We start from the raw sequence: 13,144 nt of genomic DNA, 5'->3' as shown, positions 1-13,144 counted from the left end.
GATGAATTATTGGAAGGGAGAGCGCTGCTCTCCTTTCAGAGGTTGAGGAAGGATGTTTATGCAGATCTAGGAAAATTTAAAGCCTGCGGAAAAGTGGTGCACTCAGGGGCTGTGTTCGGGTGGCTGGGCTGGGGGCAGTGGCATTTGAGCGAGAAAGTCGCCTCTCTCAGGAGGGACCTTGTAAAAGGGTTGGGTTTGGAAGGGAGGAGGTTTAGCAGGGCTGGGGAGGCAGGCAGGAACTTTCTAAGAAACTGGGAGCTAAAATGCTGTTTCCAGCAGGGTGTTTGTGAAGGCACAGCGCGCCCGGGGCTGCCCGGGATTGGGGACATTGTCTGGGCATTGTACTCAGCTCCCACCCGGCCGGCCATTGTCACAGGGGCCCATCGAGCCGCTGGCCTGAGCACCGGTTGTCTTTTTCTCACTCTACATCCCTCAGAAAAGACATCAAAGACCAGGGAGATGTGCTTTTTGCTTTGTTTGGTGTCTGATTCTCAACATGTGGTTTCCCGGGCCAAACTTCGGCACCTTTTAACCTATTCTGTTCAGCTTAGGCCTGAGCTGTATTTGAGCATTAGGGAAACTATAGTAACCGATAATCTGCCTGTTGCTGAAAAGAAACTATGTATCTTGTCACACAAGAGCTGTCGGACGATCACCGTCCTAGACGAGGCCCTTTACAGGCGCCTGGCTTTCTTTCCCCGGGGGCTCAGCCTGTGCCCCTGAAAAGGCCTCAGAACCCTTTGCCTTTCTGGCACCGAGGACCCGTGTTCATGTTCATTTATATTTAACAAATAAGGCATTGTCCCTTGCAACATATCAGCATTTGATTATCTATTACAAATGTTTTCATCAAGTCAGAGACGAGGCCTCTTAACAAAAGGGGGGAAAGAAAAGCTGGTGCAGCCCAGGGATGGGGCCGAGACTGGGGTTTTCTTGGTGGGATGTTTGGTGGCATACACCTCCACCAAATTAAAAAAGTGCCCCCCAGAGCAGGATAGTTGAAGATGTAATTACGTGGATAAATCTGGACTGAGTAGTAGTCATCCCTGCTCCAGAGCCCGAATCCCAGGGCTCAGGTCCCACCTTGAACTCTTACTAGTTGGTCTCGAGCTAGTCTCTTGAGGTCTCTAACCTTCGAATTTCCTCATTTAAAAATGGATTTTAAAGAAAACCACATGAAGGTGGGAATATTAACAGACCCTACGTGGAAGGCTGGCAGGAGAGTGAGCTGAGCTAAGCCGGGCACATGGCAGGAGCTCCAAAAGGGCTGGATGGAGCAGTTCTTTCAGAGGGTAAATACCGCACTGAGGACCAGGCAGGGTTGCAGGGAGCAACTCCATACCGGGGATCCAAATGGGCCAATGACAGCAGTGAGTATTGGTATTATGATTGCATTACATCTTTATTGATACCCCGACCTGTTAAGGAGATACACAGTATTGCTTTTGAGGAAATAAAATAAACATGAAACAAAATAGAGTGCTTGCTTCAGCAGCGCGTACACTGAAAGATTGAAACAACACAGAGAAGGTTAGCACGGTCCCTGGGCAGGGATGACACGCAAATTTGTGAAGCATTCCACAAAAAAAGAAAAAGAAAGAAAATAGAGACAAACAGAAATAAAGAATAATTGTCAAAACAGTTACCATATTATTTAAATAAACAATTCTTTCTCTTTTTTTATTGAAGTACAGGCAATTACAATGTGTCAATTTCTGGTATATAGCACACTGTCCCAGCCCTGCATATACGTACATATATTCCTTTTCATATTTTCAATTCTTTATTATTATAAAGAATAACACCCAACACGGAAATAAAGAATAATTGTTAAAATAACTACAACCATACAGAAGTGGCGAGTGTAGTAAATGACGGTTCCTGGATGCTGACGCCGCTGGGCAGGCCTGGGACTGGGGGGAGGGGAGAGAGGCCCGTAGCGGCTGGTGCAAATTCTGTGCCCTGGGTGCCTCGCCAGGCCTCCCTCCAATCCCAGTCCTGCTCCTGAAGGAATCACTGTGAGAGGAGGGATCTACTGGCTTCCAGGCTTCTCTCGCTGTGCATACCAACATTTCATTCTTATTGGCAATCTGAGTTTCCATCACGCAGCCTGTTAGAGAGCCCACTTTTCTTCCTACCCAACTGCTTTTGGATATCTTTCCATATGGAAAGGATATACGCTCTGTCCCAGTTATTTTTCTTCCTGAAAAAAAATTGTTTGTCTGGCAATTAGTCATTCAGGAATGATTGGTCACCATGGTTATCATTTGGGTGTGCATCCTGTCTGAATTTTTTAAAAAACGCTTTTATGTAACTAATAACAGCTCACATTTTACTGGATATCTATTGCGAGCGTGTGCTAAGAACCTTACTCTGTATTGACTCACTTAATCTTTATAACACTCCTGTGAGGCAGCAGGTATCCGTATCACCCCCATCTTACAGATAAGGAAACGGAGGCAGTAGTGATGTTTATAAATTGCCCATTCTTAAGGGTACTAAATGCGTCCAGATCAGAGGTCAGCCTACTTCCCAGAGCCCAAGCTTCTACAAATGTGTTAAACAAATGAACACACACCCACACTACACACGTATTTTACAAAAACAGCATCATGCTCTGTATATTGGTTTGCGACTACTTATTTTAACTTAACCTTTCATCAGAGGCGTTTTCATTGGATGGATGCAAAATGGTCCATTGCAGGGACTTATCATCATGTAGTTAGGTTGTTTCTAGTTTTCCACTTTTGCAGGCAAACATGTTGTCTATTACCTCGGAGGGCTTGTGAACTTCAGCTTGGGGCTCAAACGGCGTGCTCTTACAGAGAAACAGCCTTCACAGGCAAACCAGCACCTGCCCTAGGAGAGGCAAATGCGACCATGCTCCTTTCAGAGATGAAGACACTAAGGTTCAGAGAGTCGATGTGACTGACCCAAGGTTATGAGTGAGTTAGTGACAGGCAAGGCTGGTTGACAGGAGCATATCCAGGAAGCACTCCTGGCTCTCCAGGGTGGCCCGGTAGAGATCCCCAAGTTGGAGCATCCCTTTACTGGACCAGTTAAGGCGAGGCTTAGGGTAGGGGCACAAGGATTTAACAAGCACCCCTCCTGGTGTTTCCATATGCATGGCTGTTGAAAACCACTGGACTAGATGGACAATCATATCTGTTTCTGCCAACTCTGCACTCCAGAAGGCTTGCACTCTTACCTGCATCCATGAGTTCTGGACAGGAAGCTCTGTGCCCCTTCCCCAGCCCACAGGGCAGACAGGAACCAGAGCTTCGAGGCACCCAGAGTGAGACCTGTGTTTGCTCAGTCCTGAGCCTGCATCCTCCACACCCCCAACTCAAGCTGCCTAGTGAACCCATCTTGGAATCTTCCTGCTAGTCCAATGTCATCTCCAATCTTCTTCCTGATGCCTGGGGTGGGGGGAGGCAGCAGCCTCATTCTAGGCTCCAGTTGTAGGCTCTGCCCTGTTACCCAGCTCTCCACCTCAGTCTTTAATTAAAGGCAGAATCTCACTGTCTCTGAGACCCTAGAAATCTGCCAGCCCAACCCGATGTGTTACAGGTGGGGAGACTGAGGCACAGAGATGGTAAATAACTTGTCTGAGGTCACAGAGTATAGAAGTGGCCGAAGTGGCCAAAATGGGATGAGAAAAGGCTCATGGCTCTCTTGTCACACAAAACTATGTCCCCTCATTTATGTAATAGGCAGGTATTTAATGATCATCCACTGTATACCAGGCATGGTGCTGAGCGCCCCGTGTACGAAGCCAGGTGAGCCATGGAATCAGCCTCCAAAGAATGTGAGTCTTACTGAAGAGATGTACACATAAAGAACAAGAATAGAGAACCCTAATAGGTTGTCACATTAGTCACTAGGGCTCCCATAACAAGATACCATAGACGGGGAGGCTTCAACGACAGAGATTTACTTTCTTACAGTCCCAGAGGCTGGGAAGTCCAAGATCAAGGTGCCGGCCAGTTGAATTTCTGGTGAGAATGCTCTTCCCGGCTTGCAGATGGCCACCATCTTGCTGTGTCCCCACATGGCTTTTTCCACTTGTAGTTGGAAAAAGAGAGATCTTTCTCTTCTTGTAAGTCCCACCGTCCTATTAGATTTGTGCCTGACCCTGACCATCTCATTGAACCTCAGTTACCTCCTAAAAGCCTCTCTCTAAATGAAACCACATTGGGTGTTGGGGTTCAACATATGAACTGGAGAGAGGGGCACAATTTAGTCCACAGCAGACGTAATAAATAGAGTAACAGTAACAATAGGCTGCAATTATTGAGAACGTCTCATGTACCGGGCATCCTGCTAAGCACCCTCTATATGGTATATCATTTAATCCCCATAGGAACCAATGAGGTCAAGACTATAATCATCTCCATTTTACAGATGAGTTAACTGAGGCCCCTAGAGAGATTAAGTACCTTGGCTCAGGACACACAGAGTGACCCCGGAGTCCACTTCTTAACCAGTAGTGGGAGAGGGTGGGAAAATCTTCCAGGAGGAAGGGATACCTGACGGGAAATTTGAAGGCAAGTGTCAACCCATGCTCCATCCCTCTGAATCAAAAAGACCTGCTCCTTTCTCCAACCCAACTTTTCCTTTCAAAAGTCCTAACTGCAGCCCGGCTGGGGGAAACACTGCCTCGGCCACAATGTCCCTGGGCTCCAAACCTACGTTTGCCCGCATTAAGTGCTTTCTCAGTGACCCAACACCGCCTGGCAACTGGCCGCCTTCTGCTTTTGACAGCTTGCCATATTTGGTCATTTACTGGGTGCATGTGAAGATCAAATGGGTTAAGATTCTTCTCTTTAAACAGCAGGGAAAAGGACATCAAAAAGGTGTACATTTCATTTCCCCAGTTTTGATTAAGTCAAGCATGAAATGAAACGTAATTCCCTCAAGTGGCCGGGGTTTACACCATTGATGGCGTTACTTCTGCTTCAGGAGGTCTAGTCAGCCCCGGGCGAGGGGGACAAGCTAACAGAGTTTTAGGGTGGCCAGATGGACAGGGTTTACTGTGGTTGAAAAGGCAGCTTAGTGCTTGCCTCTTCCAGCCAACTGTGTGAAATCCTGGCAGGGCCCCCTCCCCTCCCGCTGGCCCTCCCGCAGCCCCCGCCTGCCTCCCTCTCTCCGCCCACTCTGGATGGAGCCGCCAGCTCTGGAGGCCACACTGTCCAGGACTGCTCTGCCTGTGACCCCTTCTGCTGAGATGGGCAAGAAGGGGACCACCCCCCCAGGATTATCTGTGGGGCAGGGTGGCCCCAAGAAGGAATTAGCATTCAAGGGTCCCTGGATGGCTCTTGCGAACTCAGTGATAAATGATCCTGTGCAGGAAGCAGAGGGCACCCCTGTGTGCCAGGTAAGTTGCTAGGCCCTGAGGGGGTGAACCCAGCCACCTGGCTCTATCTGGCTTCACCAAATTCTTCAAGGTAGGCTTGGAGCATTAGGTCAAGATGGGAAGGCTGCCCCTGGATCTCACCAGCTGACTCAACTCAAGCTGAGAATGATAGCAATTCTGTCTCAGGCCAACTTTCTGCAGGTAGAAGCCGTTTTATTCACTGGCCCAAGGCCCACCATGTTTCCTATTTTAAAATGAAGTCCTCGTACTGGCTTTCAAATATAGAAAGAAAAACCACAAGATCAAACTTACCAAGTGTTTAACGAGGTTTCTCAAGTGGTCGGTTTCTGTCAACACGTCTGAAACTGAACTCTCGTCCGATTGCATCTCAACAATGAAGAATAAAGCAGGACAGAGTGGATCATCCATTCTCCCTAAAGCTGAACAGAAAAAGATTCAAATAGTCTAAAAAATGTTTTCAGAGATTTGAGAAGTGAAAAACATTTGATTTCATATGAGACGTGGAAGCATAGATTTAATTTGATAAGACTATGAAGGGGCCGGAGCTCCCAAATTCAAAGCTTTAGGGCCTGGTGGGATTTGAAAACATCTCTGCTTAGCCACGGGGCGGGCTGGCGTTTCCGAGCTGGGCTCCGCAGTCGCAGGTCTGAGATCAAGTCGGGAGAAGACCCATTCGGCAGAGGTGCTTTCCGGAAGGTTCTCCTCCAGCCTTAGCTGAAAGGCTCAGGCTCTCAACAGCTGGAGGAGAATAGCCGGGCTTGGGAAGAACTTAATAGAATCCTTAATGCCGCTAACAATCCACTGCTATTGAACTGCATTAAGTAGATATTATGGGAGGACAAAGAACTAAATAGCTCGACATCACCCTCATTGGGCATGCGGCCCCTGGCCGGGACCGTTTTATGGGCAGAAGCATTGTTCCAGCACTCCCCAGGTTAGCTTTAAATTGCAAATGATACCCTGAAAAGGAAAAGAGAGGTGGTTTTTTTCTTTTCTTCTAGCGGGCTCTCTCTCTCTCTTTCCCTCTCTCTCTCTCTCTCTCTCTGTTCTCTCCCTGTTTCTATCTCTCTCTCTCTCTCTCTAAAAATGGCCCTCACAGAAAGAAAATCATCTTAGGCCGTAAGAAAATGAAAGGCATTGTTACCATGGCTGGACCGTAGCAAATGAAATACATCATGGGCTGGGGAGCTGAAAGCTACACTCGAGCTGTTTTATTTTGGTGCTTTGGAATGTGGTTCACAGGAGAACATAAACAACACCAAATCTGTACGAATTAATAGGCCGGGCCTGACATATTTTCCTTTGTTTGAGGCCAAGCAGGCTAGGGTTGGGATGTGGGAGGAAAAGGAGAAGGAAAAGGGAGAAGGGGAAATCTTATTTGATTAAAAAAAAAAATCCAATAATCCAGCTGAATAGGAGGAACGTGTGGCAAGCCTTCTGAAGACGGGCCTCCGGAATCAATGGCGAGCCGGCCGGCCGCCACTTGAAGTCCCGTCACTTGCTAGGATCAAAATGCTTTTTTGAAAAAAAAAGAAAAAAAAAATAGAGGTCTCCATAGAATTGTTTGCAAACTGCAAAGTGCTTCAGCGACTGACATGAAAATGTTGGAAGCTGGAAACCTATTCCCAGGCAGAGGCCTTCTCTGTCACCTTGGTGGGTGAATAATTGTGCCTTTTGCATACTCCTTGTCATCAGCAGCAGGAATGAGGGGGCCCCAAGGACCGCCCTGGCAGCGCGGGTGTTGCACCAGCCGAGTAAATTAAAACACGGCTTAGAGCACGTATGATTGGGGATGACAAGCAGGGCGGGCGCAGTCACAGAACCGGCCGAGCTGCCCATATGGTCCTCAGAAAGCCCACGCAGCACGACTTTCTCCCCAGACTGCTCCAGCTGCCCGTCTGAAGGGGGCCTTTAGGAGGCCTCAAGCCATTTTCTGGAACGGGGAAAATTAGTCTCCTTTCTTTGCGAGTTCAGAAATACCACCAGCTGCAACCAGGTACTTGGCGCTCTAAGTGATGCTCGCCACCCTCCCCACCCTGTCCTGTACTCCGAGGAAGGGTGGGGCGGCGCCCCAAGGGGCACTCGGATGCACAGGGCTGCCGCTTTTGGTTACCTTGTTGGAATTCAGAGAAGAAACTTTCCGGGCCATTGGAAGCAGGGTAAAGGCGGCACCCCAGCCAATCTGGTTGCCATGACCACGGGGGAGGATCCTTGATAACGGCACTAAGTAATACTGGCGAATATTGTTTTCTGCACATCTTATGTTCTAAAACTTGTATTTTTATTTCCAGGAACTGTGCGGATGGTTTGGGCAGACAGACCCTGTCAGAGACGCCCAGGAGGCACCAAGTAGGGCTGAAATCTAGTCCACGTTCTGTTCACCAGGTGGGGAGTGTCTCCCGAAGGATCCGGCGTCTTCCCTATTTTCCACAAATGCACCATATGGGCCAGCAGTGGGCCCGAATTTATCACAGCTTTGCTACAACTCAGTGGATGGATCTGATCATCATCATCCCCATTTTACTGATGAGGAAACTGAGGCTGGGAGAAGTTAACAATTTCCCTGAGGTCACACCGCTAAGAAGGGGAGAGCTAAGACTCCGACCTCTGTCTTCTGAGTCCACAGCCTTCCCCTGTTAATCACTGTGTGGGAAGGACAGGGTGAGATTAGGAGAACTGGAGAGCTACCCTCTTGCTCAGAAGCTTTGTCAGCACAGGGACCTAGAAGCAGAGGATGGGGTGATGGTTCCTGGAATTGGGGCAGATTGGAGAAACAGGGAGGAGCTGGGGACAGAAAGGGGTTGAAAATGCTACACGTAGACAAAACAGGGTGAACTCAGCCAGGGCAGTGCAGAGGGTCACTGCCAGCAAAATCTAGACGTATTCCCCATCCGTGTTTGATTTCTGCATAGCCCACATGAGAGTCTTACGGTGCGCACACGCGCTCGCTTGCTCTGTCTAAAACATGGCCCTACCAATAGGTAGCACACTCACCTGCCCTCCTGCTGAGGAGGAATTGTCATCACTCACATCCTCAGTGACAAAGGATCACCTCCAGGTAGCCTTACTCTTCCTGCTAAACTTACTGTATGAAATAAATTTTACCCTAGAACATCTCGTGTGGAGAAAATGCCACCAACCAGATCTCTTTCTACTCATCAAAGGGTGCGAACTCTTGTCAACCCCATGAAGAGTCACAAATTATATGTCATGGATTTGATTCTTCCATGACCTTAGATCGCAAGACAGCAAGAAAATTCCTTGTAAGAAATTTGCCTTAAAGGGGGTGACGATGGGACCATTTTAAATTACTGTTGACCCTTGAAGCACATGGGTTTGAACTTCATGGGTCCACTTATATGTGGATTTTTTGGTCAGCAAATAAATTGGAAAAATTGGGGGAAATTGGCAACAATTTGAAAAAACACGCAGCCTAGAACTATCAAAAAATTAAGAAAAGTTATATTATCAATGCATAAAACGTGTATGTAGGTATTCATGTAACACAAAATATGCATTAATCTACCGTTTATGTCATTGGTGAGGTTTCTAGCCACCACTAGGCTAATAGTAGTTAAGTTCTTGATTTCCACCTTCTTCTACAACACTGCCTTTAAAAAGATTCTTCTTTTTGGTATCCTGCGATGGTTTCTCTTATCACTCAGATTAAAAGCCAAAGTCCTCATCATGACCTCCCTGTCCCCATACTGGCTGTTCTCTGCCACCCCTGTTCTTTCCTCTCCCATTGTTCTCCTCCCAGATCACTTGGTGGGCTCCTCATAGTGCCTTACACATACCAAGCACCCTGCTGCCACAGGGCCTTTGCACTTGCTGATTCCTCTGCCTAGGCTGCTCTTCCCCCAGATATCCACAAGGTTCATGCCTTCCTTTCCTGCCTTCAGGGCTCTTTGCAATTACCACCTCATCAGAGAGGTCTTCCCTGACCTCCCTACATGAAATAGCCATGTCACTCCCATATTCATGTTGCTTTCTCGCCCCTACCCTGCTTTACTTTTCTTCCTAGCACTGTATCACCTAAACATTATCTGTTTTATCTACTAGCTGGAGTTAAAGATCTGGAGTGTTGGATCTCCTTCATGGCCTGTACAACCCTAGGTCTGAATCTCAGAATTACGATTCAAACAATGAGATTTCCTAGAAAGGACGAAAAGGGAGATCCTAAGCATTTCTGAAAGTTCCTTCATTCTGTGCTGGGAGATGGAAAAGGAGACCTTGATAGAACAACTGCCCAGACAGTCCATAAAAATCACTTAGCAGAGCACCTGACACATAATAGGTCATCAGTAAAGGTCAATTGTCCTTGCTGTTTTTATTGTTATTCTGATTCTTGGGTTCCACATACATCAGTTACAAATGTTGGCAAAAACTTAAACTTCAGGTGTCTAGATTAAATACTAGTCATTTACTGAATATAGTCATTTTTTACTTAAAATATCCAAATGCTTTAAATTTATATGACTTTGAAAACATTGTTCAAACTAAAAAGGGTATGTCAACCAAATGTAATCCCTGACCCTACACCAACCAGGTCTTAGCAGGGAAAACACTCAAAGGACATTATTGGATCAACTGTCAAAACTGAAGCACAAATGATAAACCAGATAAAAGTTATTGTATCAAGGTTAAATTTACTGAAGTTGATAACTATATTGTGGTTATGTAAGGGAATATTCCTGTTTTTAGGAAATTCCCATGGAAGTATCTGGGGGTTGTAACTTAAGGTATATAATGTACTCTCAACTGGTTTAAAGAAGCAACTTTGGAGTGTGTGTGTGTGTGTGTGTGTGTGTGTGACATGCATATGTGATAAAGCACTGGGGTAAAATGCTGACAGTAGGTGAATTTAGACAAAGGCAAAAGTATTGTTTTTAGTTTTGTAACTTTTCTGGGAATTTCAAGTCATTTCCAAATAAATAGTTTCAGAAACAAAACATTCCATAGTTCAGGATTATGATTTGCATGTTAAATCAAAAAGAGAAGCGCCGGGAACACGATCCAATTGGAAGTAAAAATAGCAGATCTACTTATCAACCTTAGAACCAACAAAAAGAAGATAAAGTTCTGGCCTGTAATGCAGAAGGGGGGTGCTTTGTTTGTTTAATGGTGGAGGGGGTGGTTTTTTTCCTTCTTTTGAGTGTGTGTAAGGCCTTCAAGACTCTGAAAAATGAGATTTCGTCTTCAAGTATCAGAAAAGCTTGGAAGATGATTAAAGGCAGCAGGCGAGATAACTTGAGATGCTTCTAGACAAGGCGACTTTGAAGTCGGTTAGCATTTCAGGGCTTCGCATGTTAATTGTATGCAAAGAAATAAAACACTTAAGCAAACTTCAATCTAAGGAGATTTGCATAGAGGATTAGGACCCCTTGGCCCTCCAAAATACTCCTCCATCTGAAAATGGGTGCACTGCGCTCTCAGATCCCCCAAATTTCTTTGTGTTCTCCTTGAAGTTCGACTTAATCCTTCTCTCTTCATTCACACCTTCTCTCTCAAGCTCCCAGGCCGGTGCTTTGAGAGCCGGGAATCATTCTTCTCCCCAGTTGAGGGGGGTTTGCTCTTCATTAATTTCTCTAAGAAGATTACCAAGTGCTTGTTTGTTGTTGTTGAAGCAACTAATTTTCCTAAAGCTCTTTGTTTTTCCAACTGGTTTACACTTTAATGCCCCTGATTGAATTTCAACAACAAGGGAGCAACTGGACCAACCAACTCTCTTTAGGAAGAAAACAAAAAGCCAGAACTTGGTGCAAACTCTTTTAACTACAGGCCTGGTTTAAAAATATATATTCAGCCACTTGGACAGTTTTCAAAGAGATGTGTCCTAATTAGCATATCATTCAGGCCTTCTTTCCTTCCTAAAGTCAAGGTGACCTTCATCAAAACCGAATTTCTTTAATTATGATCGCTAAGTGATGGGGAAGTAACATCCCATTGCATCCTTGTCAGTTGAGCAGGATTTTAAAAATTTGGTTTATGTTCTCTCTTTCTCCCTTGGTGTGCTTGTTTCTTTCTTTCTGATATTTCTTGTCTTTAACAGTCTAAGGATGGAGTGGAATTGGCAGATCCTTCCTAAGAATTTCAATATATATACATTTTGAAAGTGACCAAAAATGTCAAGCATCCCCTTGTTTCGAAATCCATTTTTACCAGGATAATTGTGTGGCATCTCAGTGGTAACCCCCTTCATTCTGCTTCCCAGCCATTTAAACATTTGTGCCAGTTAATTACCATAATTGGTTTGTTTAATTAGCATGAGGAACACTGGCGCTTTCACACAGAGATGCTCCTATTTAGTTGGAGATGCCGTCACTGTCAGGCACCCCAAGACAGGGGAGTTTTCCCCTGCCTTAAGCACCTTGAAGATTGACCCTTGAACTTTCTAAGCCTAAAATGCTATTGATATTCCGTACTTTGTCAGAGGAAAGGAGATGGGGGGGTGGGGCCTGCAGAGGGCCGGCGGAGATGCCCTGTGGGAGGGTGGAGCCCAGTGTGGGAGCGATCTGTAGATCAGTGGGCTCACCAAACAGCAGCAGAGTTCCTGGGGCCACGTCTGAAGACTGGGTCTGGGGGACCCCGTGCTGTTCTTTTGAAGGACTGTCAGCCCACATGTGATGAGTTTCTTTCCCCATTAGCACAGTGGATGGACAACAAATAGCCAAATTATAAACCCCAGGAACAATTACTGAGCTCCTACTATGTGCCGAGGAGTAGACTAGATGGAGCATCACTCATGGGGAGAGATTGTCAATGAGGAATTCGAATCATCCTGGCAGAAGACCCAGCGTCAAGTCCCTCCAGGGGGAAGAGACGCAGGAAAAGTCATCCTCAGAGAATCCAATTTAAAATATGCAGTTTTGGGTCCTGTTAGCTTCGAGATTTCTTTGCAGGACTCGGCTGGCCAACAGCCTCTTAGGATTTTAAAATGCTGTGAGCGCTTGTTTCTCCATCATGATGGACTGTGGACCAAGTTCTTCTTTCAAATACTGGATTTGCATGGAGGAGAGGATTCTTTTAAACCATTCCAACAAAAGAAATTCCACATTCCAAAGGTGAAATATCACAGATTCCAAATGGATGACGTTTGGCTGACCGTAAAATATTCCAGAGGAGAAAGCAGAGGTGTTTGGAATTCCAAATGCTTGAAATGTAAATCGCGGACCGAGTCCTGTCTGAGGTCTCCACCAGGCAGGACCTGCAGATAGAGATACTTAAAGGGCACCACCAATATGTCACAGTCTAAAGACCTTTAGAAAAATAACCTCAAACAATTTGCAATTGATTTCTAGTAATGGTGGTTAATAAAAAGAATTGAGAACATTCAGTTTAGGAAATTTTTGTTTCTTTGTGTGCAACTGAAATCACACACTCAGATTTTAAAAATTAATTAATTAATTAATTATTCTAATTTTGGGGGGAGTTAATTCGGTTTATTTTCATTTTTTAATGGAGGTACTGGGAATCGAACCCAGGACCTCATGCTTGCCAAGCATGCACTCTACCACTGAGCTATTCCCTTCCCCCTTCAGATTATTTTTTTTATTGTGCTTAAATGTTTTACTTGTTATTATTAGTTTTAAAAAGCAATCTGCCATCCTAATGTTGGTTCTAATGTGACTTGGCTGAAGGTTCACAGCTGAACGACAGCCCATCTTTCCTACACAATCATATAATTTAATGAAAGTGAAGGCACTCCGTCTTTCAAAAACTGCACCAGTGCCCAGCAATTGATCTGACATGTATCTGGGTGTGTCT

At 45.7% G+C, this 13,144-nt stretch overlaps 2 non-coding genes across 2 annotated transcripts; one reads left to right on the top strand and one right to left on the bottom strand.

Moving 5' to 3' along the window:
* Positions 1-1,479: 1,479 nt before the first annotated feature.
* LOC123619336 (U6 spliceosomal RNA) lies at positions 1,480-1,588 on the top strand. The gene has a single exon (XR_006727911.1). It is a non-coding gene; the product is annotated as a U6 spliceosomal RNA (small nuclear RNA).
* Positions 1,589-12,836: 11,248 nt separating this feature from the next.
* TRNAA-GGC (transfer RNA alanine (anticodon GGC)) lies at positions 12,837-12,910 on the bottom strand. Its single transcript has one exon. It is a non-coding gene; the product is annotated as a tRNA-Ala (tRNA).
* Between the last annotated feature and the right edge of the window lie 234 nt (positions 12,911-13,144).

This window comes from Camelus bactrianus, chromosome 9 (genome assembly GCF_048773025.1).
Source record: "Camelus bactrianus isolate YW-2024 breed Bactrian camel chromosome 9, ASM4877302v1, whole genome shotgun sequence".
NCBI classification, from domain to species: domain Eukaryota; kingdom Metazoa; phylum Chordata; class Mammalia; order Artiodactyla; family Camelidae; genus Camelus; species Camelus bactrianus.
The sequence above is the reverse complement of the archived record's forward strand: the minus strand, read 5'-3'. Positions and strand labels throughout refer to the sequence as shown.